General features: G+C 42.9%; 1 long non-coding RNA gene across 3 annotated transcripts; it reads left to right on the top strand.

The window, feature by feature from the left end:
- The first annotated feature begins 841 nt into the window (after positions 1-841).
- LOC138118239 (uncharacterized) lies at positions 842-23,885 on the top strand. Of its 3 annotated transcripts, none has more exons than XR_011155049.1 (4): positions 842-6,296; positions 9,607-9,768; positions 10,169-10,266; positions 22,172-23,885. It is a non-coding gene; the product is annotated as an uncharacterized lncRNA (long non-coding RNA). The 3 variants fall into 3 exon arrangements; XR_011155050.1 differs by lacking the exon at positions 842-6,296 and adding an exon at positions 8,298-9,504; XR_011155051.1 differs by lacking the exon at positions 10,169-10,266 and having other exon boundaries at positions 844-6,296.
- The last annotated feature ends 7 nt before the right edge of the window (positions 23,886-23,892 follow it).

Below are 23,892 nucleotides of genomic sequence, written 5' to 3'. Positions count from 1 at the left end.
GCTTAAAGTATGTCACTGACATTTTTCTTTTTTATTGTATTTTTTCAGTGTATGCTGGCTCCTAAATTTACGAACTATTTTTAAAGGACTCCTTACATAAGCATATTGAGATGGTTTAAATTTGTTCTTAATAAGTGGAAAGATTTACTAAAACAGGCCTGATGTGATGACTTGGGAGGGATTATTCACCACTGATGCCAATATATTCCAGACAGCCTGAAGAATTAAGCACTCTGGGTGTCGAAAGCAATCTGAGTATCACCTAAAACTTGTGCTAATGGAGCCCTGGTCTGCAAGGGCTGAGAGTGTCAAGAATCCAGAGCAAACCAAGGGACTGCGTGGAGGGCAAGGGCAGGTAAGAACAACCTTTGCATTTTTATGGGAGCTCTTCAAATGATGATGTAGCCAAGCTCTGCAAAGAAATCTGTCTGATAAAGATGTGAGGCAAAGCACAGCTCTGATAAATGATGGGCTACACCTGCATTCCTACCAAGTGCTGCTGTCACTCACTAAGCAAACTTATCTTATTTTATTCTAAAGTGCATTGGATTCCAGAGTGAGGAATTTTCCTCTGACTCTCTTATCCTGCTTGTTGTTTCACTTTTCTTTAAGGAAACAGATTTAACCACTTACAAACAGAATTTACTAACAGTTTTTCATGACGATCTCTCAGATGGGAAAGGAATCCCAAGGGACTGCAGACACTTCCAAAGGATCAGTGCATGCAGGTAGCACTGGCATAAGTCAAAGCAGGGTCCTGACAGGATAGCACCCCCTGTGAAGAATGCTTTCCAGGGAGATCATTCAGGCATTGATGTGTTGAAAATAACCAGAAGGAATGATAGGAATTATTCCCCAGGATGAAGTATGGCCAAATATGAGTAGGATGCTTTTTTTTGTAAAACAGGCAGGCTCAGTTCCATTTGATGTACCTGCTTGGGCTAAGTCTGAGTGCCCTGCAGAAGGCAGAGGTGTCGACTTATATCATCCCCTGTCTCTGATCAGTTTTCCTAAGTGAGTATTTTCCCAGATCACATTCCCCTGACAGCTGTAGAACAGCATGAAGGTTATTGTTCAGTCATCCCAGCTTTCCTCCTCATGGCCACCTGTTATAATGTAAGATAGACTGTTAAATACCTGTTTAAAGGTGAGCTTGATTTTTTTTTTTTCTGTAACAGCTACAAGGATGTTGTATTTTTATTAATGGAAAGAAACAAGGCTCATTTAATTGTAAATGAATAGACTCATCCAGTGGCAGAGCCTTGAAAAACCTTTTAAAACCCAATGTGGATGCTAATTTATTTCATTTATTCTGTTTCCTGTTACCCTCTTTGGTCAAGTGCCATTTCCATTCCAGACCATGCATGACCCTCACTGCCACAACGACCCAAATCACACTGACCATTCAGTTCATCTGTTTTGTACTAAAGTCATTACCAAAAATTGCTGACATTTCACTGGCAGTAAAAAGGTGCGTGGGTTCACTTCCTTTTACCACAGTCACTTGCATGTTTTATTAACAAGCAGGGGAAAGCCAACACTTCAGGAAGATATTGCAACTGCAGATACCAGACTTGGAAGATGACTGAAATGTTTGTCTCCTGTTAAATGAGTGGGTCATAGCAGGAGGAAGAAATGTGAGGAGGAACCTTACTTGGAGTCCTGACCGAGGCCATCCAGCTGACTGCACCATGAACAAGCTACGTGACAAGGCTGGGGACCAAACACATCCAAACGTGCTGCTAGTGGCATAGCTTCTTTTTATTTTTTAACTTCAGAAATCAGCAAGTCTGAAATGTGCCAGGCTGAGGTCCAGGTCTTTCTGGGATATGTGGAAGGGTGTTTCTAAGAAGACTGTAGAAAGTTCCACTTGGCATGTCCTACTGTATGACATAACTAGTGATCAAAGTACAAATTCCAAATCTTGCTTAGCATCTTTCCTTCCACAGCTATAAAAACTGAGAACAGCATGAGGTGCTAGAGGCCTTACCCCAGGAAAGAAGTTCTGTACACCAGTAACATGGATTTTTTTTTTTGGTAATATTTGCTATTTTTTGTTGCTGCTAGTGTGTTTTTGAGGAGTGATTCAAAGACATCCTGACTACATTGAGTAAGAGCTGCAAGTTAAACACTGATATAATTTTATTTCTATTTTTATCTATCAAATATTCACCTTTGGAACCAAGGCCTGGAAAGTTTTGGCTAGGGAAATGGCACCAGTTCCAAGTGTGGAATCTCACCTCTGCTATACACACAGCTCCCCATATTCAAAATTAGAGTCTTGCTTGGGCTTCCCTACAGCTAAACACTAGCCAGGAAAGTTGAGATACAGATGTCCATTGGATTACACACAACCTCTTTAACACTGTACAGCATGCAAGAATGTCAAGATCCTGATTACAGTCTGGAGGACAGGTACAGCTGAGGTAACTTCATGCTGAGCTCCCACTCCCAGTGTTCCCATTGGCAATGCAGCCTCATGGTGCATGGTGGAAGACAGGCTGCCAGGGTTGGGATCCTTGTGTTTCACTGTCTCTCTCTTTGGGAACTAACTGCTTCAGTGGTACCTGGGTCTGGTCATAATTCTTGGATCTTCCTCTCTGCTTCTCTTGTGAGCATTAAAACCCTTTATGACCTTTACTTACCAGCTAAATGGCTTTATTCTACATTATTTCTTCATATGAAATTATTTAGTTAGAAGATCTGATTCACATTTGTCCGCTATGTAAAGTGTCTCAGGAGGGAAGTAAATTGTACTGCTATTTTCAAGTCCCTGGTGGTAAGAGACTATCAGCCCAATCTTCTCCCCAGCCCAGCCCTTAGGTATTCCTGCAACCCCTTCATTGCAGGAAAATGAGTATCATAGATCCATATGAAGCAATTCTGGCAGGGAAAACCACACTCAGCTGAAAGATATGTTTTAGCCTTTTGGATGTAATTTCCACTTTCAAGATAACTGTTCTTTTGGGGAGCTGTAACTATAAATCCCAAAGTGCCCACCAGGAGTTGGGTAGGAGCCAAAAATGCCAAATCAGGGGAAAATAATTGTTTTCAAATGGTGACAAACCTGCAAGGTCGGCAGAGAGCAGAGGGGCTGTACTGCTGGATGGAGATAGCCCTGTAACTCAGGGCTGTGAGTTCTGTACACTAAACAGAGCCTAACATCTCCACAGGGTGTTTGACTGCTGCAAACGCAGAAGGGAACTGGTCTGCACTGGTCTGACTCACATGGCAGAAATGATATTGAAAGAGAATCTAAAGACGTGAGGTATAGACACGGTGTGCAGTGCTAAAGCTTTGGCTCATTCTGGTTTCATTTCCCTGAGGTGAAGAAATGACAGATTTTGTATTTTTTAAATTATTGCAATGCAAATAATTTGACAGCTTGTACTGGAGGTTTCTGTGTCATGAAACGTTGTTTGAAACTGTGCAAGGCAATACAATAATTACACAGTCAAGCATGTCTAAGGATGAAGGATTCTTTGAGTAGAGGCTGGGAATTTGCCACTGTTGTGGGTCCAGATTCCTTCATGCCTTGGACAGATTCCTACGCAGTGTGGGAGGGGTACGGAGGCTTCAGGAATAGCACTGCTTTGAAACTGCAGTTGCAAGTCATGAGGAATCAGCTTGAGGGAGCCTGGTGATTACTTTCTAAGGATATCTACATTTAAAAAAGCATGCCTGGGGGTATAAATCAGCATAGCTCTGCTGTCTGCAGCATAGCTGCATCCATCTTCTCCAGCTGAGGATCTAGACAAAAGTACTTTGGCAACACAGAGGACTGAAAACTACCAGAACACCTTTAAAGCTCATGTGCCAGCACGCAAGAGAGGCATTCAGCTGTGCAGAGTGGACTTCTTTCATCTGGGGCAGTTAAAGCAGAAAAGTGAACTTCAGATTCTCACAATTTTACTGCATCTGTTAAAGTGGTATTGGCTTTCAGCAATGAAATGACTATTCAGGCCAAGTGTCTCTGCAGAATTTCGGGCACTCCATGAACAGATAAAATTTCAGTTGCAGAAACAAGAGAAAGTACCAGACACAAATGTACCACGTATTACATTTAAGGAAAGACAGCGAAGGGGCAGGTTATACCGTGGGAATAGGCAGCAGCTGGTGGCTGACTCTGGTGTTATGACTAAGTCATCGATGAGGCCACAAAAATTAAGAAAATTAGTAAGTAAGGGCAGCCTGCCCTTGAGAAATCCAGGAGGGCTGGTCTGTAGGCGAACAGCAGAGAGCAGCTATGATCCAGGCTTGGGCTCCACGCCGGGTCCCCTGTTCCCAGGCAGACGCAGTTGGCAGCAGCCTGGATCACTCTCTGGTGGCCCCTCGGGCCAGAAAGAGGAGGTACATTGGCAGCCCAGCGAGGGGACGCAGCCAGCTCCCCCTGCCAGAACTCAGGTTGCTCCATCGGCGCTGGAGCAGGGCCCCTCGGAGCAGCAGACACGGGGCTTGCCAGGAGACACCCGAAAGCTGGGAAGGCCCAGGCCAGGAGCACTCACCTGTCCGAGCATCCTTCGGTCCCGAGGCTGGCGTGGGGCAGAGCTGGGCAGTGGCGTGGCCGTGGCACTGTCCCACCTGGCCAGAGCTCTTCGGGCTCACTGTGGAGAGTTCCTGGGGACACCTGTGCTCCAGCGGCTCCTGAGTCTGGAACAGGCTGCAGCTCTGCTTCCCCCGTGCACAGGGCTTGCTGCACGTGTCTTTTCTCTTCCCACTGCTGGTCTGGACAGGCCTCCTGCTCATCCTTTCAGTTCATTAAAAGGGCCTCAGCCCCTCCTCCAGCATCTTAAAACATAGTGCTGGGAAAGTCAGCAGTGGCAGGGGTGACAGGCAGAACTAGAGTAACCACTGCACCCTTGTGCTTACAGCTCCTGCAGTTACCTTCTGCCTAGGTGAGAATCTCTCTCAGTGATTATCTGGCTCTTCTGATTTTCATCAGCTGGAAAAATGCATCTTTGGGATTATCCTCTCAGCATCTTTGCCTACCCCTTAATGTGACAGCCTTTGGCCTGTTAGTCCACTTATAGCTTGTCTCAATTCCAGCCTCATCCTCCTGCAAGGGTAACTCACAAATAAAGCAAAGTGGGAGTTGCCATGTTAATGTGCTTTCCTTGAGCCCTTGGGGAAAGGTCCTGAACATGATTTCTTCCGCTTGGATGGAAAGAGGAATTTCTGTTAGAGCCTCCATGAAATTACAGTCTTCTTTTTTTATGAAATGTAGACCAAAGTAAATATTACCTTAGAGTCTCTTATTCGTGTTGCAATAAAATGAGACACTTCCTTGGAAATAAGTTTTAAGACACGAGTCTTGTAATGTTGGGATTTGTTGGAGTGGAGTTCACAGCTGACCTGAGGTCTGGAGGGTTTGGAAGCAATAGTCTGTGTGAACTTCCCCTTCTCCAGCACATGAGGTGCAAAACTGGCCAGTTATTCAGAGACTTCCCCACCCTTCGTAAGCTTGTGTGCTCATATATCTCTCATGGTACATAAAGAATGACATATTGCAGTGAATCTGCTAAGAATAGCTTGTAAAATACATCATTATATGAATCAGCCTCATTAGAAGTCTCCTTCTCTCATGATTTAAACCAGACACAGTACTCACAGGAATGGAAACCAGTTTTTTTTTTTTTCCTCTCCTGCTGGCATGTCGTGCTCAACCAAATGTTGAAACAGAAGAAAATAATTCTCTGAACTCAAGGCCAGAAGTAGAAAGTAAGTACTGCATTACCCTGGTGCCTCTCTGGCATAATTAAGGTCTTGGGTGTTTCCCTGGATATATGACTTTCCAGTTTCATTAATAAAATATTATGTTGCTCTTCTAAACAACGCATAGCTACATTCCTTACATACTCCCAATCCCCCTGACTCAGGACACTGTAACACCTCACTTTCTGCATCCTCAACCATTCCAGGCTTTTCTCCCACAGCTGCTGCTGTTTATGAAGGGGATTATCCAACATGGTGCCTGTGATAGCAGGAGACAAGGCTGGGCAAGCCAGGAGGCCTCTCTCAGCCCATTTTTCCACAAGGACTGGTGTACCAGATGCCACGGCTGCATGACTCAGACCTCATTCAGCTTGCCTGTCTGCTGGTGCAACCACTTGTTAACGAAGGCAGTGTTTGACTCAGACAAGGCAGATGCAACCCCAGTGACACCCCAGGGATGGCTGCAGCTCTGGGCTAGTGGCCATGTCATGCAGGACTCATGGAAACAAAGGGACGGCTCTGTGCTCCAAGGCAATGAAACAAAGTCTTCACTCCCATTTGTAGAGCTCACTGACAAACTGCAGGTACAGCAACTTTTTATTGTTTCTCTCTTGTCATTTCAGGATCAGAGACTGTTGTATTTCTTGCTGTTATTTCTTTTAAACCATGCCAACACACACCCTCCACAGCACACTGCCTTATAAACCTCTGGCTGCACTCTTCTGAATCACACTGATTTTTTAATTAACTCGTATAAGATCAATTACTCAGCTGCCCTTGGTTGCTCTGGCCTCCTATTGCTTCCAACCATGTAACCCATTCTCTCTCCATGGTTTGCTCTGCATTGCGGTCTTGTTGCCAAGGAGCCTCGTTGGCTGAACACCTCCATGGGTTTGTGTCCCACCCAAGACTTTGGGCCAAGGACATCACCAGGAGGCTTGTCACAATCAAGACATCATGACTTTGCAGGGAAGCTGTATTTATCTTGAACTTACTTTGTTTGTTAGACTCTGCTTTCACTTTTGCAGAAGTAGCTCAGAAACGCAGTCTGGATGAACGTTACTTGCAGAGGTGATTAGCAGCTTCTGCTCAGCTCATGGAGGCTCCACAGAAAGCACCACTGCCTGTTCCAACAGGCTTTAAACACTGCCCTTCTAGCCTGCAGTGTCCTCAGTCTGCTCTGGAACCTGCAGTGCCTTTGGTTGCTGCCAGCACAGTCACTTCAGTGCACCTGGGAGCATTGCAGGCTGCATTTCAGTGCACGTTTGCCTGGGGGCAGTGGGCCTGCTGGGATGGCCACAAGCTGCACTAAATAAGCCATAGGGAGACACAGGCTGGAAATCCTGCACTAGGGAAGGAAAGTTCTTAGGCTCTCCTGTGCTCTGGATGTCTGTTATTTTTTGTCAGTAGGAAATACAAATCCCTGATTTTCCTTCTGCCAGAGTTTGAATGTTCTAGCAGGTGATCAGTGGATGATGCCGAGGGTTCAATGTGGTCTAAAGATGAATCAGTGTTTGCAAAAACCTGTGTACATTTTGCAGTTGTACCCCACTCAGGTGGTGGCATAGAACAAACACATTTTCTCTTTATTTCTGGACTTGGTCATCCTTACCCACACATTTGCCTTCGTGTCATAATTTGAAGGAATTATTTTTAATTGCAATTCACAAAATCTTCATGTCACTGCTGGTTTTGCCACGACAGAAGTGGGTTTTATCTATCTCTCACTTTGTTCATCAATGACCATTTTACAAGCCCTGTTTTGTTTTGTATCAGCTGTGATTTTTACCTCCGGATTGTGCATCTTTTGCAATACAAGCCTTGCCTGCTGCCCCTTGGATTTGAAAGTGAGGATCTGGTTCCCAAAGCTGGGGTTTCACAGCTGTGGTCTGTCTGGTTTCCTATGAGCACATACAAGAGGAGTGAGCACACAGCAACAGCTCAATACCCACTTCAAACCTCAGCCTTCTCAGCTGGAACAACTGTTGCAGTTTGAAGTTGTTTTGTTAACTTTTTTGGCTAATTGATAACATCTGCACCTCACCACCCTTCCTCGCTTCTCAAGCTGCTTTCAAATAGATGGACAGATAATGCTGTGGCAGATCTCAGTTTCTGTATTAGCAATCTATTGTCACACTTTTGGAAAATTGTGTGAGAACTGGGGGGCGTCTTCGAATAAAGCCTCCTTTATAAAGGCTCCTTTTACACAGTCTCAGAAACAAGCCCAGAGACACTAATAAACCCTCATGCTAATAATTTGGCATTTCTCTTGTGATCAGATAAAAGAACTTATGATTTCACACTTTCCCCCCCTCTATTTTCCCTACCATGTTTTCTAAAGTTGGAAAATTACACTTGGGTTTTAAATACTGGAATTAGTATTTATTTCTCATTAGTTTTCATTTTCTTTGTATTACAAAGAAAATCAGGATCAGGAACTGGTATATGTGATATTTTAGTAAATAAAATCCTTGTATTCAGGATCACTCTTGAAGTCTGGTAATACAAACTGACACCATATAGGTCCCAAGGAGACATTATGGTTGTAATGGAAATATCATATATCTCATATCCCAGGTCTGATATATCAACTCAGCAATAAAAAGAAACAGGATATTTGCAACTCTATTTTAAACAGGTATTTTGCTGTTACTATGAGAACACGGATTACTTAGAAATTTTGGTGAGAAAACTCCTTAATGGTTTCATCAATGTCTAACCCCATGAGATCTCAGTTCTCTCACTGCTATCAAAATAGCTATTAATGCAGTGGAAATCAGAAATAAATGAGTGTGGTGCATTGGTGTCTGCCTGTACACCTCTGAGTTAGGTCTCAGTGCAGGTCAGATGGTCCCTTCTCTCATATTGCAGGATTCCCAGGACCAGATTTGGGTACGTCAGTAGAGACATGTGTGCACTGTGAACTCTCCCCACCTCGACACCTTTCTGTTTTGGCTGGGGAGAGGTTCCCTCCTCCATTTCCCTCCTGGTGTTGGGGTGGTTGGCAGTGTTGCTAAGCCAGGTCTGGAGATGTCTGTGATGTGCAGGGAGCTGACATAAGCCGAGACTTGAAGGGTTGATGTTGCTCAGCCAGCCAGGAGAGGCTGGTGAGTTTCCTTGTAAAAGGAATTTCTTACTATTCAGGGAGACTTTTGTTACACAAGGCTTTGAAAACAACGTTTGACACAGGGTAGGGCTATCCCCTTTATGAAGTCCCCAACAGAACCCACCCACTGCCACGAGCACTGTTTTTATTGCACTTGCTTTATTTTGCACCCTTTCAGCATCACCAGCATCTACAGAAAAGATAAAATCCCAAATACACATCTCATAACTTCACCTAATGCAAGCTCAACACATTTGGTCTTAATCTGAGTGCCTGGACTGGGATGAGTTCTGCAGGGCTGTAATAAAATAAATATTTTCTTGCACTGAGAAGGCTCAGGGAAAGGTTCAATGTCAGGTCAGCAAAGGGAGCTCTTTAACCATGTTTTGCTAGACATGGACCATATCCTCCTTTAAGAAACCGTCAGAGCTCCATAGTGGCTGGTGGCTGGAATTGATTGAAAGTATTCACCTCTTGCTCATTTTAAGTGTTGGATTTGGTTGGTATTTGAGGAAAGTTGGGCAGTGGGTACAGCTCCAGCTTGCAGCAACAAGAATGTTTCCACCAGAAAAACAAAAATTATTAGTGAATGGGCAACTCTTGGTTGGAATTCCCTTTTCTTCCCTGCCCAAACTGGATTACTTTCAGGAGCAAAGGGAACAAGCAGTCCTATTGCAGCGGACCAGGTGAGTAAGGCTGAGCTACTTAACAAGGGGCAGTATAGGGAGAGCTCCTTCAATTGTTTTTTCAAACAAACCTGACCCACCTGCTCTGCCATTTTAATGCAGGAACCAACGGAAATGTGATCCACAGGTGCATTATAAGAGGGAAGGCAGAGGTACTGGGAAGGAGGTTTGCCTTTTTGCTGCAGTGTGAGACAGTGCCTGAATGTTTTGTGTCATTGCACAGCTGGTGCAGAAATAGCCTGAACATCAGAAGAGTTTGTTAAGGTTAGTAGTTTTCTATTCCTTTGCAGATGTGTTGTTTTTTGGTATACCACAGATGAGAAAAAGCCCCATCTTGCTACCAAGTCACTCAAAACCTGTTCCTAAGAGATTGTGCCTCTACTAAACCTCTTGGTATCCATGCTGTTGCCTTTCTATAGCTGGGTACTGCTGCAAACTCAAGATAGTTCCCTTTCAGTTTCCTGGGAACTGATTATGAGCTCTGGAAATAAAATGTGTTTCTTTAGGTGGTGATTCCTTAGATTAAACTGATTTACTGAGTAACTTTCCTAAAGGTTGATACTTTTCTAGTTTGAGAAGTAATTCATCTTCAACTTAAGCATGCATTTAGTTATTGAATGTTCTCTCTTTTGTACTAGACAGGAGCGTTTTTTCTCATTTCTAGACTCATACCAGCCCATGCAAAGAACTCAAGGTTTTGAACAACTTCAGAAAGAGGACTATGAGCAGAGCTGGAAATGAGTGCAGGGGTTTTGGTTCCAGGTACCTCTGACTTATTAATTATCCACTGATGTGATTCAGTCTTCAGAAAGATCAGACATACCCACCATGAGCTAACTAAGCTCAAAGCAAAGGTATTGGATGCCCATTTGCAGACCTAGGTCAGCAAGAAAGCCATTGTGGGGTCATAATAGAAGTGGATGGTGCTCTACACCTGGGCCTAGATGTTTTGCTGCTTGTTTAAATTCAGTAAATGCATTCCATGTGATCTCATACCTCTTGGAAAAACCTAATTCTCCTTGTTCAATAAAATATGTATTTATTGAGACACTTCAGAGACCACTTTAGGAAAAGCAAGTGGCTCTCATGGTTGGACTTAAATCACAAATGAAGACTTTTGCAGTATTTTCAGCAGAGGACGTTAAAGCAAAGATTGAATTGAATATCTGTGTTTTTGTTTGCTGGCTGTCAGTGGGAGGGTGATGTATCCTGTCCTTGCAGAAGTTGGTTAAGTGAAAGTATTTCTTTATGATCATTGCCACTTATCCTTTAATTTTGGAGCAGCACTAATCCCTCTCCTTTCAGGGTGTGTCAGTACACTTACAGACTATGATAAGTTGCCCAGCATTGAAGGTTTTACAACCTTATGTGTATTTTTGAATTTTTTTTGGGACACATATAGATCATGTTAAAAACCAGAAGTCCATTGTTCAATCAATCAAGTTAATCCTGGTGCTCCTTGATAACTATAGCTATCACATTTCAGAGTGATTTTATTGGATATTACTGGGATTACTTGTAGTAGCCACTCAGTCTAGACAGGGGTTTCTATTACAGTGAACACAGACAAAAGGGTAAGAAATATTAATGCCCAACATCCATTAACCATGCAAAAACTGCATATCAGAGAGTGGATCCTGTTCACTTGGCTGGGGGTCTCCTTCCCTTTTGTTTATCTCTCAGAGGGGCACTCGGTTCTTAATTAAAAGGAAATCGGTTGTCTTAATAAAGGAGTAAAAAAATAAGGAACTGCTTGAAAAATTTACCTCTTAGAGCTAATGGAAATTAGAGATATTTTGATCAACTGTCCTAATACTGAAAGGCCTGAGTATTTTGCCCCAAAATCTGTCTTTGGAATGGCTTTCTCTTCCCACCTTTTTGTGAGATGGGAGCAGTCACAGTGATCTTGCTTAGAAACTTGGATCTCCAACAGTCCTGTGGTGAGAAGTATGATGAAATGGACCTCCATACTCGCCAGGGCTGGATAAAATTATACTGCCAGTGGTTTCTGAAACAAAGCCTTTAAAATGACAAGCACTCCAGGAATGCTGTGCCTTGAATAAATGTGATGGGGCAGTGATGTCGTTCCCACCATGTTTTGGAAGAAAACTCTGCTCAATTAGGATTATTGGCTGATTAAAATTTGGCCTAGTTAACGAGGCACTGAGTGAGGTACTGAAGTTTAAAGCATTTAAAAATCTTATTTTATGCTACTCCGCATGTTCATGTGGGCAAACATTGTATTTGCTGCCTAGACCACTTGTGTCACTGACTGTATTTTGGATAGGACATATTTTAGATTGTTGTCAAATTGCCCATCATAACATGAGCTCCACCAGGTCTTTCTGAGAATTTTGGGAGTCAGGGGAACAGTAGAAACACTCAAACACTGCTTGCATATGGCTTGCTGTCCTGCATTCATGCACCCAAAGACCTTGATGTCCTTTTGTTCTTCACATCCTTTTGGGATCAAGAGTTAATTGGCCCGTTGTTGGGAAGGGTGTGGGATCATGTAGAAGCAGAAGAATCAAAAACTTTTTTTGTTGGAGGGAGAAATGAAAACCAAATTCCCCAGTTATGTAAGAAGTTTGCAATTATTTCAAGATTCCCTTAATTCCTGGGTCATGAGGTTGATTATGGACTATATAGAGACATAAATCAAGATTTCCCTGCAAGACTTTAGCTCGGTGTAGACTTGGAGAAAATACTCTGCATGCCAGTGGCCTCAACCCCCTTTTATATCTGACAGCTGATATTGGTGTGTTTGAACACGCTCTGGGGGCACTGGGGCTGTGTTAGGGTTGCTCTCACTATGTCTGTCATCCAGCTCCTGGGGCCCAGCCCTGCTCGTCCCTAATCCTCCACAGCAAATTGACCTGGGACCGGAAATCTTGTCTGTTGTTGGCAGAGCACTGCAGTGGGTTTGGTGGGTCCCAGCTGGTTGACATCCCTATTTTATAAATGGAAATGCTGCCATCATGAAGCTCCAGATATATCCAAGTATGAATGCCTAGTTCTCTGGGTTATTTTAAGCAGCAGTTATGCTCTTGATAGAGTTATGGCTGTTACAATAGGTTACTTGCATTAAACCTGTGGAGCAGGGCAAAGCTGGTGGGTTCCCTCAGGTTTTAGACTTAGCAGTGAAAAGTTTTTCTCTGTGTATGTATTTATCTTGATCCAGCAGCTACAGGTCTGCTTGCCCTGACAGATCTCCTCCCTTAAACTTTCATTTCATGGTAATAAACCATGAATTTCCAGGGTATTTATCAATGTAGTGTCAGAAAGGAGAGGGCAGCATAAATTTCTGCCCTCATTTCCAGTTAGATTATCTTCGAAGAAGAATTATTGTTTTATAACTTTAAGATCACAGTATCCAACGATACATATCATTTGAGGCTGTTTCTAATAAGCATTCTCTCTAGCCTGTGGTTTGCTCTGGTTCTCAACTTTTTGGTCAAATAACAGCCTAGAACAGTATTTTTAGGAAAAGATGATGCTTGGCAATGGCTGGGAATTCTGTAGCTTTCACCACCCTTCAGAGGGTTTGGGTTAATGTGTGTACTTTTCAAGAAAACAAAAAGAACACCCCCAACCTGGGAAGGCTTTAACTGAAGCACCATCCAAGCCAGCTTGCAACTTTTCCTTTGATTGTGCTGCTGATGTGAGGGTTCTTCTTTTCTGAATATAACTGGACTTTCTGAATTTCTGATTGCTTATTTTCTTTTCTTCTTTTTTCCTCCTTTCCTCTGGTGCTTTCCCGAGTGCCACTCAGGTTCTTGCAAGCTGAGCAATCAATGGCACTGCACCAATGTCATTTTTCTTTAAAGTTTGTCAGAGATGTGAACATTTGGAAGTTAGACTATGAAGGAGGGAGTTGTCCATGGCAAAGGCTGGTTGGTGCTGTTTCATCAGCCATCTGGCTGGGAGATCCTGATTGTCCTCCTCCTGACAGGTTTTGGATGACTATTGAAAATGTGGATGTTTAAATGGTAATTGATAACATTACTCATCTCAGTGATTTTCTTGGCAATGCTCTTGATTTAACATTAATTTTTAATAAAACTCGCCACTTTAAATTTCATTTCAAGCAGAAAAAAATATTTTTAAAGTTTCAGATTTGGAAGCTTTTATGGAACTTAATAAAAATTCACTTGGGCAAAGTGCAGTAGACAACTCTATTGGTGCTGATGGTTTCTATTTAAAAAACAGGTTTCTTTTGTTTGCTGCATCTTGCAGCTGCTGAGATTCTTTCTCTTGCTTCCTCTAAGTCTTTCTCCTGCCATCTCCCAACCATCAGAGAGGGGGGCAAGTGCCTCCAACACTACCATTGCAGAGAACTTGATTTTCTTCTCTCTCATATGACTCGGATCTTTGTATTGGTGTGGGAATGATCTGGGCAGCAACCAGGGATGCTGGGGAGAAGGAGATGCTCTCAGTAAATTGGGAGGGTCACACACCCCACCATGCTTCATAAACTATTGTTAGGCAGCAGGATGGACAAGTGCACCAGACTTTTGTGTAGGAGAAATAGATGCTTAATCCTCACTGCTGCTCTGGGACCCTCCTGTCAGATAACTGGGCAAAGTGCTCCCTGAAAAACTTGTTGGGACAGAGGATACATGTGTTAAGCTGCATGTACATTTCTATAGAGACAGGAGTGACAGTTCTCTGGGAATCCTGCTCTGCTTTTGGATTTGGCATTCAAAGAAAAGCAACAGCAAAACCACTCACGGAGTAACACAGACTATTCCAAGAAAATAATTTAGGGGGAAAAAAAAATTTGCATATGAATGTACTGGGTAAAACATCTGTCTGGGGAGTCTGGGATCTGACTCATCCTACTGCCACATTCCTGGATGTCCGTTGTATCTCTAGGAAGAAGCTAGCAAATTGAAGAAAAGGAAATAAATAAAGTTAATCTCTTGCCTACCTAGTAGCTGTATCTCTTTACCAGCTTAGCACTTCTGGGCTGTATATTCATGTAGGAACCCCAGTTGTACTTCTTTTTATGTGTATTGACTTAGTGAAGTGCAAACATGTTAAAAAGTTCACTTTCTCCTTTATACGAGTCTATAAAAAAGCTCTTAAAATGGAGTCATAGTGTTTCAATGAGACAAATGAATGATCAGCTGAGACCCAACAGTCCTTTCCGATGGATTAGGTGCTTGTGTGAGAAATTCTACGATGCTAATCAGCCTGGAGAATTTTCATGCCTCCAGCACTATGTAATGACACAAAATATTGCGATGCCTCCAAGCCAAGCTATAATGGGATAGGCAAGATGCAGTAATAGGTATCACTCATGATATTTGATTCCAGCTAGAACGAGACTTTCAGAAGTCTCTAGGCAGCACAGATTTCTTATGCATTTATGGACATTGGGGTAAAACTAAACATATCCACACTAGCCTGGAATTTTTTCTAACAGCTATTTGGATACAGTAATGTACAGAAATAATTATAAACACATGCACAAGTAGATCAGTGTGATTTCAGTGCTGCTTTTAGGAGGAATCACACGTTAACATACTTTCTGAATTTTGCAAATGCACTGCAAAATTGCAGCTCAATAAATGGAAATTTATATGTTCATCTAAACTGATGACACCAGTATAAAATAAAGATATTTTCCAATTGGGATTAGGAAGCTGTAAGACATGACAGAAGTGTTCATAATTAGACATTTCAGCACAAATTTGAATTCTCATGGAGTTGATCCAAAAACAGTTCTCCAGCAAAGCATGCATCTGTTTAAACACTTACTGTGGAAGGGATCGATCCCACTGCCAGAGCAGTAAAACACATATTTGCTGTGATAGCATAGAAGTGGGTCACAGTTTACCAGAAGGAATCACTTACTGTACAGAGCTGTTAAACTTTATTTCTGTACATTTGGAATTTTTGAGTTATGTCCTGTCATAGCTGCAGGCGTGCAAGTGCTGTGTTTATAATCTATGTTAGTCACTGAGAAAATAAGGAAGAAAAAAAGAGGGTATTTCCTCAGCATGAGGGTGAGGAGTCCCTGGCACAGGTTGCCCAAAGAAGCTGTGGCTGCCCCATCCCTGGAAGTGTTCAAGGCCAGGCTGAATGGCTCTTGGAGGAATCTGGAAGGTGTCCCTGCCCTTGGCAGGGTGTGGAATGGAATATCTTTAAGGTTCCCTCAAACCTAAACCATTCTATGATTTTATGTCTTTCTAGGCATGGTATTGTTGTTTTGGGAGATAAAGAGTAAAACTGAGTCATTTTAAAACAGCCCTCAGGATGGTTTGCTCTCTACAGGCTTCACTGAGCATCAAAGGATGCACCTGAGTTGGTGCTGAAATGGTTAATTAATAACATAGGACTGGGAAATCAGCTTTCTGCCTGGCACAAGTGCTTCAGGAATCCTGCCAGGAGCCAGTAGCTGAAAGCCTGACTAAAACCACTATTAAATGCCTGGAGTCTTAAATGATTTGTGGTTTGTCAAGGTGACACACTTGTGGTGTTCAAGGAAATGCAACCTGAGAGACATCCCTGCTATTTACAGAAATGTGTAAGCAATGCAGCTTGTGAGTGTTTATGTTGTCATTACAAGAACAAAATGTTATCTGCATAATTACAAAGTTATATTCTGATAGGGATTCTTATTTAAGCCTGTTACATGCTCCAGCAAAGCAGAAAATCCCTTCCTGAGCACCGTTAATAATGGAGCATTAAGAATACACTTACATGTTTTCTTTTCTTGCTTTATATACATCTATTTATTTTTTAAACAACTGTTTTCTGGTGCTTTCTAAGATTTCTTTCCCAGGTGCTAAAGAGAGCATTTTCCTGGAGCTGGCTACAAGAAAGAATGTCTGTACAGCCATATCTGGTAATATTCCCTGTGCCTTACTGCAACCAGCCCTTTCCCTCCACAGTCTGCAGCAGGGCCTGGGACAGGGAATTTAGGTGGGCAATGGAGTGGGCAAGGTTTGTCAACTCTGAGGGAAGTGCACGGCCTAGGAGAGGCTGATAATGTTCATGGATTTCCTTCTGTAAAGATTAAACTGAACTTTATATGCAAAAGTCATAATATTTAGTGGTGGGCTTGGCAGTGTTAGGTTAATGGTTGGACTTGACCATCTTGCATTTTTTTTTTTTAAACCTAAAAGATTCTGTGGTTCTATATGATGCCAGAGGACTAAAATATCTCTTATTCTCCCCCTGGCAATCTTATTAGCAGAATTCAGTGAAGTGAATGTGCTCTCAGGGATGCCCCAAGCATGAACTCACATCTGGGCAGTACCTCCAGGATGGAGGGCACTGGGAATCCTTCTTGGGGGCCGTGGGGGCTTTTCAGGATGTGCTGTTATGCAGGGTCATTGTAGCTGTTGGGGAAGGGCTTCTCAGGAGGCTCCACCAGCCATTTCTGATGGGCCAGCCACATGAGCTTGCTGAGCCAGCCCTGGCCTCTCCAGACCTGGGGAACAAAGGTGCTTCATCATCCTGTACAGTCCTGTGATGAGTTTGGGAAATTTTAAATGAAGTTCTTTGAAATGAAAAGGGAAGGAAAGGAGGGGGAACCCCACAAAGGGAAGCAGGTGAGAGGGAAGGCAGGAGGGAAGGGCAGATAAGGTAACTCCTGGCAGTTAAGCCTTCCTGGGCGCAGCCCTGCTCCCTGGGCAGAACCTGCCTGGCTGCTCCTTCCACTGGTCTTGCTTGTGCACAACAGGACAAACAGCCAATGATAATAAAAAAAAGGCCACTATCAATCAGGCTTTGCTTGTTGAGTCACTGGGAATTTGTATCTGGAAAGGCTGAGGAACCTCCTCCGTTTAGTGCTGTCTCCAGCTGAGAGATGATGGCTGGACAGCGAACAGGGCAGCCCTCGCTGGTTTCCTACAGGGATTCCCACACTGCAGCGTCCTGTAGTGGGAGGATGGCTCAGCAGGATAACCCAGACCTACTTACTCCATGCAGTTTCCTGCAGTGCTCTGTGGATGTATCTCCCAGTGACGTGGGAAATGAGCTGGTCTTGCCAGTTCTGTTAAGGCACAGCAGTAAATTAAGCAGTGGTAAAAGAATGCAGGACCCCTTTCCTGGGTACTTGCAGGACTGGAAGTGTAACACCAGTGTTGGTGGCTTTATTATGGACACGTGCACGCTTGGATTCCAGGCCAGGGGCTACACTGAGCAAACATTTAGTGTGATGGGAGGAGGGAAAACATCTATTTTCTTGTGCCAGTACAAAGGATGACTAATTACACCAGGAACAGCTGCAGTGCACTTGAAACTATAGAAGACCAGCTGATCTCTACCATGCTTGCCCAGCCAACTGGCAACACCTGAGCTCTGCCAGGTAAAAACCAGGCTCTGTGCTTTGTCCAAATCATTAGAGCTCCACTTGGAGAGAAGTGAGCAAGGAACAAGCTTTGCTTCACTGCTTAATGTTGGTCAAAGGGAAAAAAAAATTACCTGGAATAAATATTTCAGTCCGAAGTAATATTTACTTGGGTGCTTAAAACTTTGTAAAATGCCCTGAAGGTCACAAGATATTCATTCTGCTGTGTATTTCTCTTTAAGAAGGTGCTTGTAAGTACTACTGCAACATATGTGTGATGAGGGGTTGCCATGGCAAACAGGTTTTGGCACTATTTAAGAGAGAGTTTTATTGCACAGCAGAATAAATAAGCATGTTAAAGCCACATACAGTAACTTGTTGGCACATACATTAATGCTCCCAAGGGCTGCAATAACTTAAGCACCCTCCCTTTAAACATTTTTCAGTGTTTTTCCTTTTTTATTGACTACATGCATTTAGTATTAGGGCTAGGAATGTCCCATTTCCATCCTCTTTTGAAGTGAGTAATTGAGGCAAAAAAAGAGGACTGTCTAATAAATCATAAAGGGGCATTGTGCATAGACAAGAGGGGCAATTTTCCCATTCCTAACATACATGAGGATAAGCCAGCGTGAGACCTGTCTGTGTGCTAAATCCTGACTTGCTCCCTCTAGACATGGGAGTAGATTGGCCTATTTATATTTCTGATGGAGCCTGAATAATCAGGAATAGTTTCACACTGTTTTCTGCAGTTTCTGTCTTGCTCTGTTGTGCCAACCCAGCTTCTCCCACATCACAGCAGCAAACTCATTACTTTGGCTTTACTAATTTTATGAACCACCTGCTCTGTTCCCAGTTTGGCTCCCAGTTCACACCAGTGAGTCCCAGCACTGGAAACACTCCCAGTGTTGAGGAAGTGCTGCAGGGAGGCAAGAGGCAAATCTGTGCCTGTGAGAGGGCTCAGGTTTGTGGAGCTCTTAAAGGTGAACATAAATTACATTTATAATGAAAGCTCTGGTTTAAGAAGAGTTATTAGTGTATTAGTCCGGGCTTTATTAGCGCGGAGGTTTCAGAGCCATGTGGGAGGTGTGACACTGGCTCCCTCTTCTGTGGGAACCGGTAACTTTTCTGGGTTGGAGAACTTTGAAGCTGCCGAAAGCAGATGAAGCTCACAAAACCTCCCCCATCCCTCCCACCTCAGGACATTGGTATAAATCACGTTATTGTAGATATGCTCAGATAACGCCCAGTTGTGAGGCAGGGGCAAGGCTGCCTCCTCCCCTAGGGAGGGAAGGATGGCCAGGCTATTCAGCTGGAGCTGGTGGTAATTGTGTCTTGTTTAAAACTGAGGGATTGGTGAGTGTGATGGACCCAATTCTCCTTAGTTTATTGGGGAAGAGTGACAGAAATTACATTTTACCCTAAAAGGAGAGTGCAGGCAGTGTTGACTCCCATTATAGTCAGAGGAAAAATCTGGTTTACATATTCCCTATAGTTTTAGGATGAAAGCTGTAACATATTTTACTCTTAGAACCTTTTTTGTCTCCTGCCTCATCACCAGGATTACCTCACACTCTTCAGTAAGGCTTGGACTGATCATCAGAGCTACTTGTTTCTCAAGACCGGGATGGATGGGGCTCTGAACAACCTGGTTTAGTGGAAGGTGTCCCTGCCCATGCCAGGGGATCTCTCCAGTCGCTTCCAACCCAAACCATTCTGTGATTCTCTTCTATCATTCTAAACTTCCCTGTACACTCAGCAATCGCTGAAGCATTCTCAGGCCTCAGGAAACAGGGGAGGGAAAAAAGAGTTCATTATTTTATGAAAGGTACATGTTTGTAATATCGCATACTGATGGGTTCATTATGAATTACAATTTGCCGAATAGGAGGATTCCTGTGGGAGGGACAGTGCATGGAAAAAAAGGAAAGGCAAAGGGAGGGAGGTAATTTTTATGCCTGTAAAGGTGTCTCTGGGGCATAACCACAGTGGAAGATGTACCATTTCCTTCCAGCTGTTTGGATTTGTTTGCAATTAAAGCCTAGTGGAGCTGTCAGGGGCTGTTGACAAATATATTATAACCAACTTAGGTTAAGCGAGTTAGTTAAAATTAATCCATCCCTTCACAATACTCCTGTTCTGCTTCAGAAGAATGTGCCAGGAGGAATGAGTACAATCCTGACCATGTTGAGAGAACCTCCTCAAGGTGGAAATTTGCAAATAGGGCTACTGTAGTATGTAATGAGAAGCTGCAGGGCTTTCAATTATCCCACATAGTCTGTCTCTTTGCAACTTGACTGACAGCTAATTATGCTGGTGCCATTTTTTTGGCAGTGGAATTTAATCTCCCAGATGGAAAGCAAATCAATCTGCCCATTGCTGCAGCTGAGGCATACTTTGGCTCAACTTTAATTTATTCTCCTAAGCCTAAGAAGGTTAGTCATTTCAAGGTACAAAAATATCAAATTTCTTCTGTTAACCAGGCTGGTGAAAAAGTGGGGAAGAGTTGGGATTTTATGGGCTGTGCTGGGAAACATCGTCGCTCCTTCCTTTCTATTAGTAAACAGCAGTATCATCTCCCCTTGATTCCTGGCCGTGGGATCTAACAAGGAAGAAGCATTTATGAGCAGGTTGCTAGTGATAATGGTTAAACATGAGTTGTGGAGGCATTAAGTGGGATTCTATGGAGGAGTGAACTAAATCTCTGAAGAACTTGACACAAAAAGGAATCGGTGGCAATTTTCAAGCACTTTAGCCAGTGTGCAATAGCCTGGTTCCCTTTGGGTTTTGTGCCAGGGATATAAATACAATCCTCCTACTTACCTGCACTCTTCAGGCCTATCAATTATGTTGCTCCCTCCGAGTTGCTGTTACAACTTTAGGTATTACTGTCCGCTGTAAAACCAGCACAGAGCAGAGTATGTGACGGGTTATCACAGCCTACAGACCTCATCTTTGAGTAGCCAGCACCTGCAGCTCCTGTCAATGCTGTTTCTCTGGCTAGAAACCCCAATTTTAGCTGGGATCAAGGGGAAGGAAGCTCACAAAAACTTGGTGCTAATGAATGCTGGAAAATCGGAGCCTTATTTTTCTGTAAACTTTTGTCTGGTTGTTTCAGCCTGACTATGGTTCTGATGTCTTGTCTGTGTGTTATTATTTTCCCTTTTGGGGTGCTTTTTCTGAATTCTCTGGAGGTGTTTAAGGCCAGGTTGGGCTGGGCTCTGAGCAACGTGGTCTAGTGCAAGGTGTCCCTGCCCAGGGCAGGGAGTCAGAGATGGTCTTTAAGGCCCCTCTGACCCAAACCATTCTAGGACTCTGATTCTACTCTGGGTTTTGGAGAGTTTATACAAATAGGAAGGTTCCCGATTCCCCTTCTTACTGAAAAAAGCACTTCTAAAGATACTTTGCTCAGTCCTAATGACTCCAGTTCCAGTCTTCCTCACATTTTTACAAAACCACAGCCATTTCAGTGACTCTTCCTTAGTACACTTGGTGGCTGAGGGATTACACGGTCTCCTATCTAGCTACTTACATGTATCTTTTTGTATTTTCATGTTATCCGTATGATTATGTTGATACTGCTCCCAATGGTAATAAAATCTTGTACATAGAAGTGTTTTTGGTGACAAATCTCTGGAGATGTCCTGATGTCCCATTGGTGCATTTGTTACCCTGCTGCATGCTGTGTTTCTGCAATATTATGGTAAAGAGGGTTTGAGTTATTAATCTAAAATTATTTTTAAAAAAAATCTATCATTCATTAAACAATTAGAACAGTTATTTGTTCTCAACTATGCTCTAAGTTTAAATGCTGATGATAAAATGTAGTGTCAGACCTGTAATCTCTGAGTCAAGCACACCAAAAGCAGTGCAGTCCCGTTTTTTGCATAGTTGTCTGAAAATAAGGAGCAGTGGGGTCTCCAGGCTGCAACAGGGATCAGGACAGGAAAAGCCTCTGCCATATGTCTGTACCTCCTGTCAGGGTAGTCCCTTCTCAGCCACATGACTTCTACTGATACAAATTGAAAATGCTATTGGCCACAAAATGCTTTTAAGCTTTGAAAGTATTGAAAAAGTTGGAGAATGTCTAATTTAACTGCTGTGTTCAGGTAAAAGCCAGAATGAACTTACCAGTAGAAGCTGTAAAGATACCTCACTGAGATTTCTGAGATTTTTCCATGTGTGGTCTTCCCAAAATGTAGTTTTTATTTTTTTTTTTCTTTTGCAAGTGGAGCTTGCATGTTTAACTCCGACAAGCAAAATGCCACAGAGATTCCCAAAGTAATGTCCTGGCCCCAGTGCACACGTTAGCAGGAGTTTCTTGTTTTCCTTGTTATGAATGTAACCTGATATGTTACTTTTTAGGTTCTTTAATAGGTGCCATAATCTACTTGGGCTGCCCGAGGTCAAGCTTGTTCTGGGATCTCTGGCTCTCCTGACAGAGCCTGCTGGATTCTGGGACCTTGGAGCAGCGTTCCTTGGGCTGTGGGCGATGCGGGTGAACACGGACGGCTCCGGGCTCTTGGACGAGGAACACTGCTGTTTGTATGGAAGGAGAATATGGCGATGCCCCACATGAGACCAGCTCCAACACCACAAACAATATTGGTTTTGTTTTTCCCTTACAAAAGCACCATAATCCCAGCAAATAAAATGGCACATCACAGGTGATCCCAAAGAAATCAGCCAAGCTATTTATGGAGCCCACAGCTAAATAAAGAGATGAGATGTGAGGCCAGAAAAAGCAAGTCCATGTGATTTGAATTACAATTCAGTTTGCTTTAGGATTTTCTAGTTGAAAGACAAAAGTTGGCCCTCCCAGCCTGGTGCAGCATGAGAGATCTATTAAATGCCATTGGAGGTTGTACTTTCAACTACCTAGAAAATATCTGTGGATAAACACTTCTGTTGACATTAAAACTTTGAATTTAAAATAAAGTGAGATTTAATACAGTAAATTCTCCACTGCAAACAGATCACGATTCCGTGATCTGAACACTCAGTGTGATGCACACTCCTATGTCAAAAATCCCCTCCTGTGCTGGAAAAAATCAAGGCCCATTTCACTTCAAGTTAGCTGCTCATATGAATTTTTTATATCTTTCAATTCTTTTAGTGACATCTAGTGAAATTTGGGGAAAGTGCAAGTTCCAAATGCAGTAGCAGATGCTTCACAATTAAATGCCTGAAGTACTGCACCTTATTTCATTTACTGTCCCTTAAGCTGCTGTCTTTAAATAATGCACCAAGTGCATTTTGGCCATTAAAAATTTTAAAGTTTGAGCTGATATTCTGGTAAAACCCTTTATGCATTTGAAGCACAAATAATTTACTCTTTGGTCCTTTTAACTTTGGGTATATATTTAGAATAACCTTTATTTTATGTTTCAAATTTTGCCATCTGTTATTGGTGCTGTTGCTCCTCTACACTTAAAGGCTCCACGTATTTCAACTTCTACACAAAATACCCCAAACTTTTGCAGGAGTTCAAGCTATACATTTTCAATATTTGGTATTCCTGAACTTACTGAAAAATCATATTTGGTCTGCTTGTTGCTCTGGACCAATCCAGAGTGGATATGAAATACCCTTTCATCAGCAAATTAAGTTTTCAACAGAGATGGAAAACGTATGCCTCCTACCTCGACATCAGCTAAAAACTTCAAAGGAAGAGCTGCCTCCCTCAGAGCACCATCCACATGCAACAGCTTTTAAAAGTGTAACTTTTTCTTCTCAAAGTACAAACCCAAGTGGCTTCCATAAAGGTCTATGTTGGTATGGATTTCAGCTGTGCAAAGGACAGGGTGACCACTACAAACAGGGCTCATAAATATTTGGAAAAAATACAAAGTAGGTTTAAACAGGCTAGTATTAGGTGACTGGAAGGAGTTCAAAAAATGCTAGGCCTTGCTTGATCTAAAAGGCTTCAACCTCCCAAACTGAATAGGCAATTAGGGCAGATTCTGAACAGGAGGATCTGAAGCAACAACTGAGAAGTCTGGAGCTGTGAGCGTCACTGAGCACACTCACATCCAGCCAGCACAGGGAAGATGCCCAGCATGTCCAAACAAGCTTCCAGCTCACCA

This window comes from Aphelocoma coerulescens, chromosome 13, assembly GCF_041296385.1.
Source record: "Aphelocoma coerulescens isolate FSJ_1873_10779 chromosome 13, UR_Acoe_1.0, whole genome shotgun sequence".
NCBI lineage: Eukaryota > Metazoa > Chordata > Aves > Passeriformes > Corvidae > Aphelocoma > Aphelocoma coerulescens.
The sequence above is the reverse complement of the archived record's forward strand: the minus strand, read 5'-3'. Positions and strand labels throughout refer to the sequence as shown.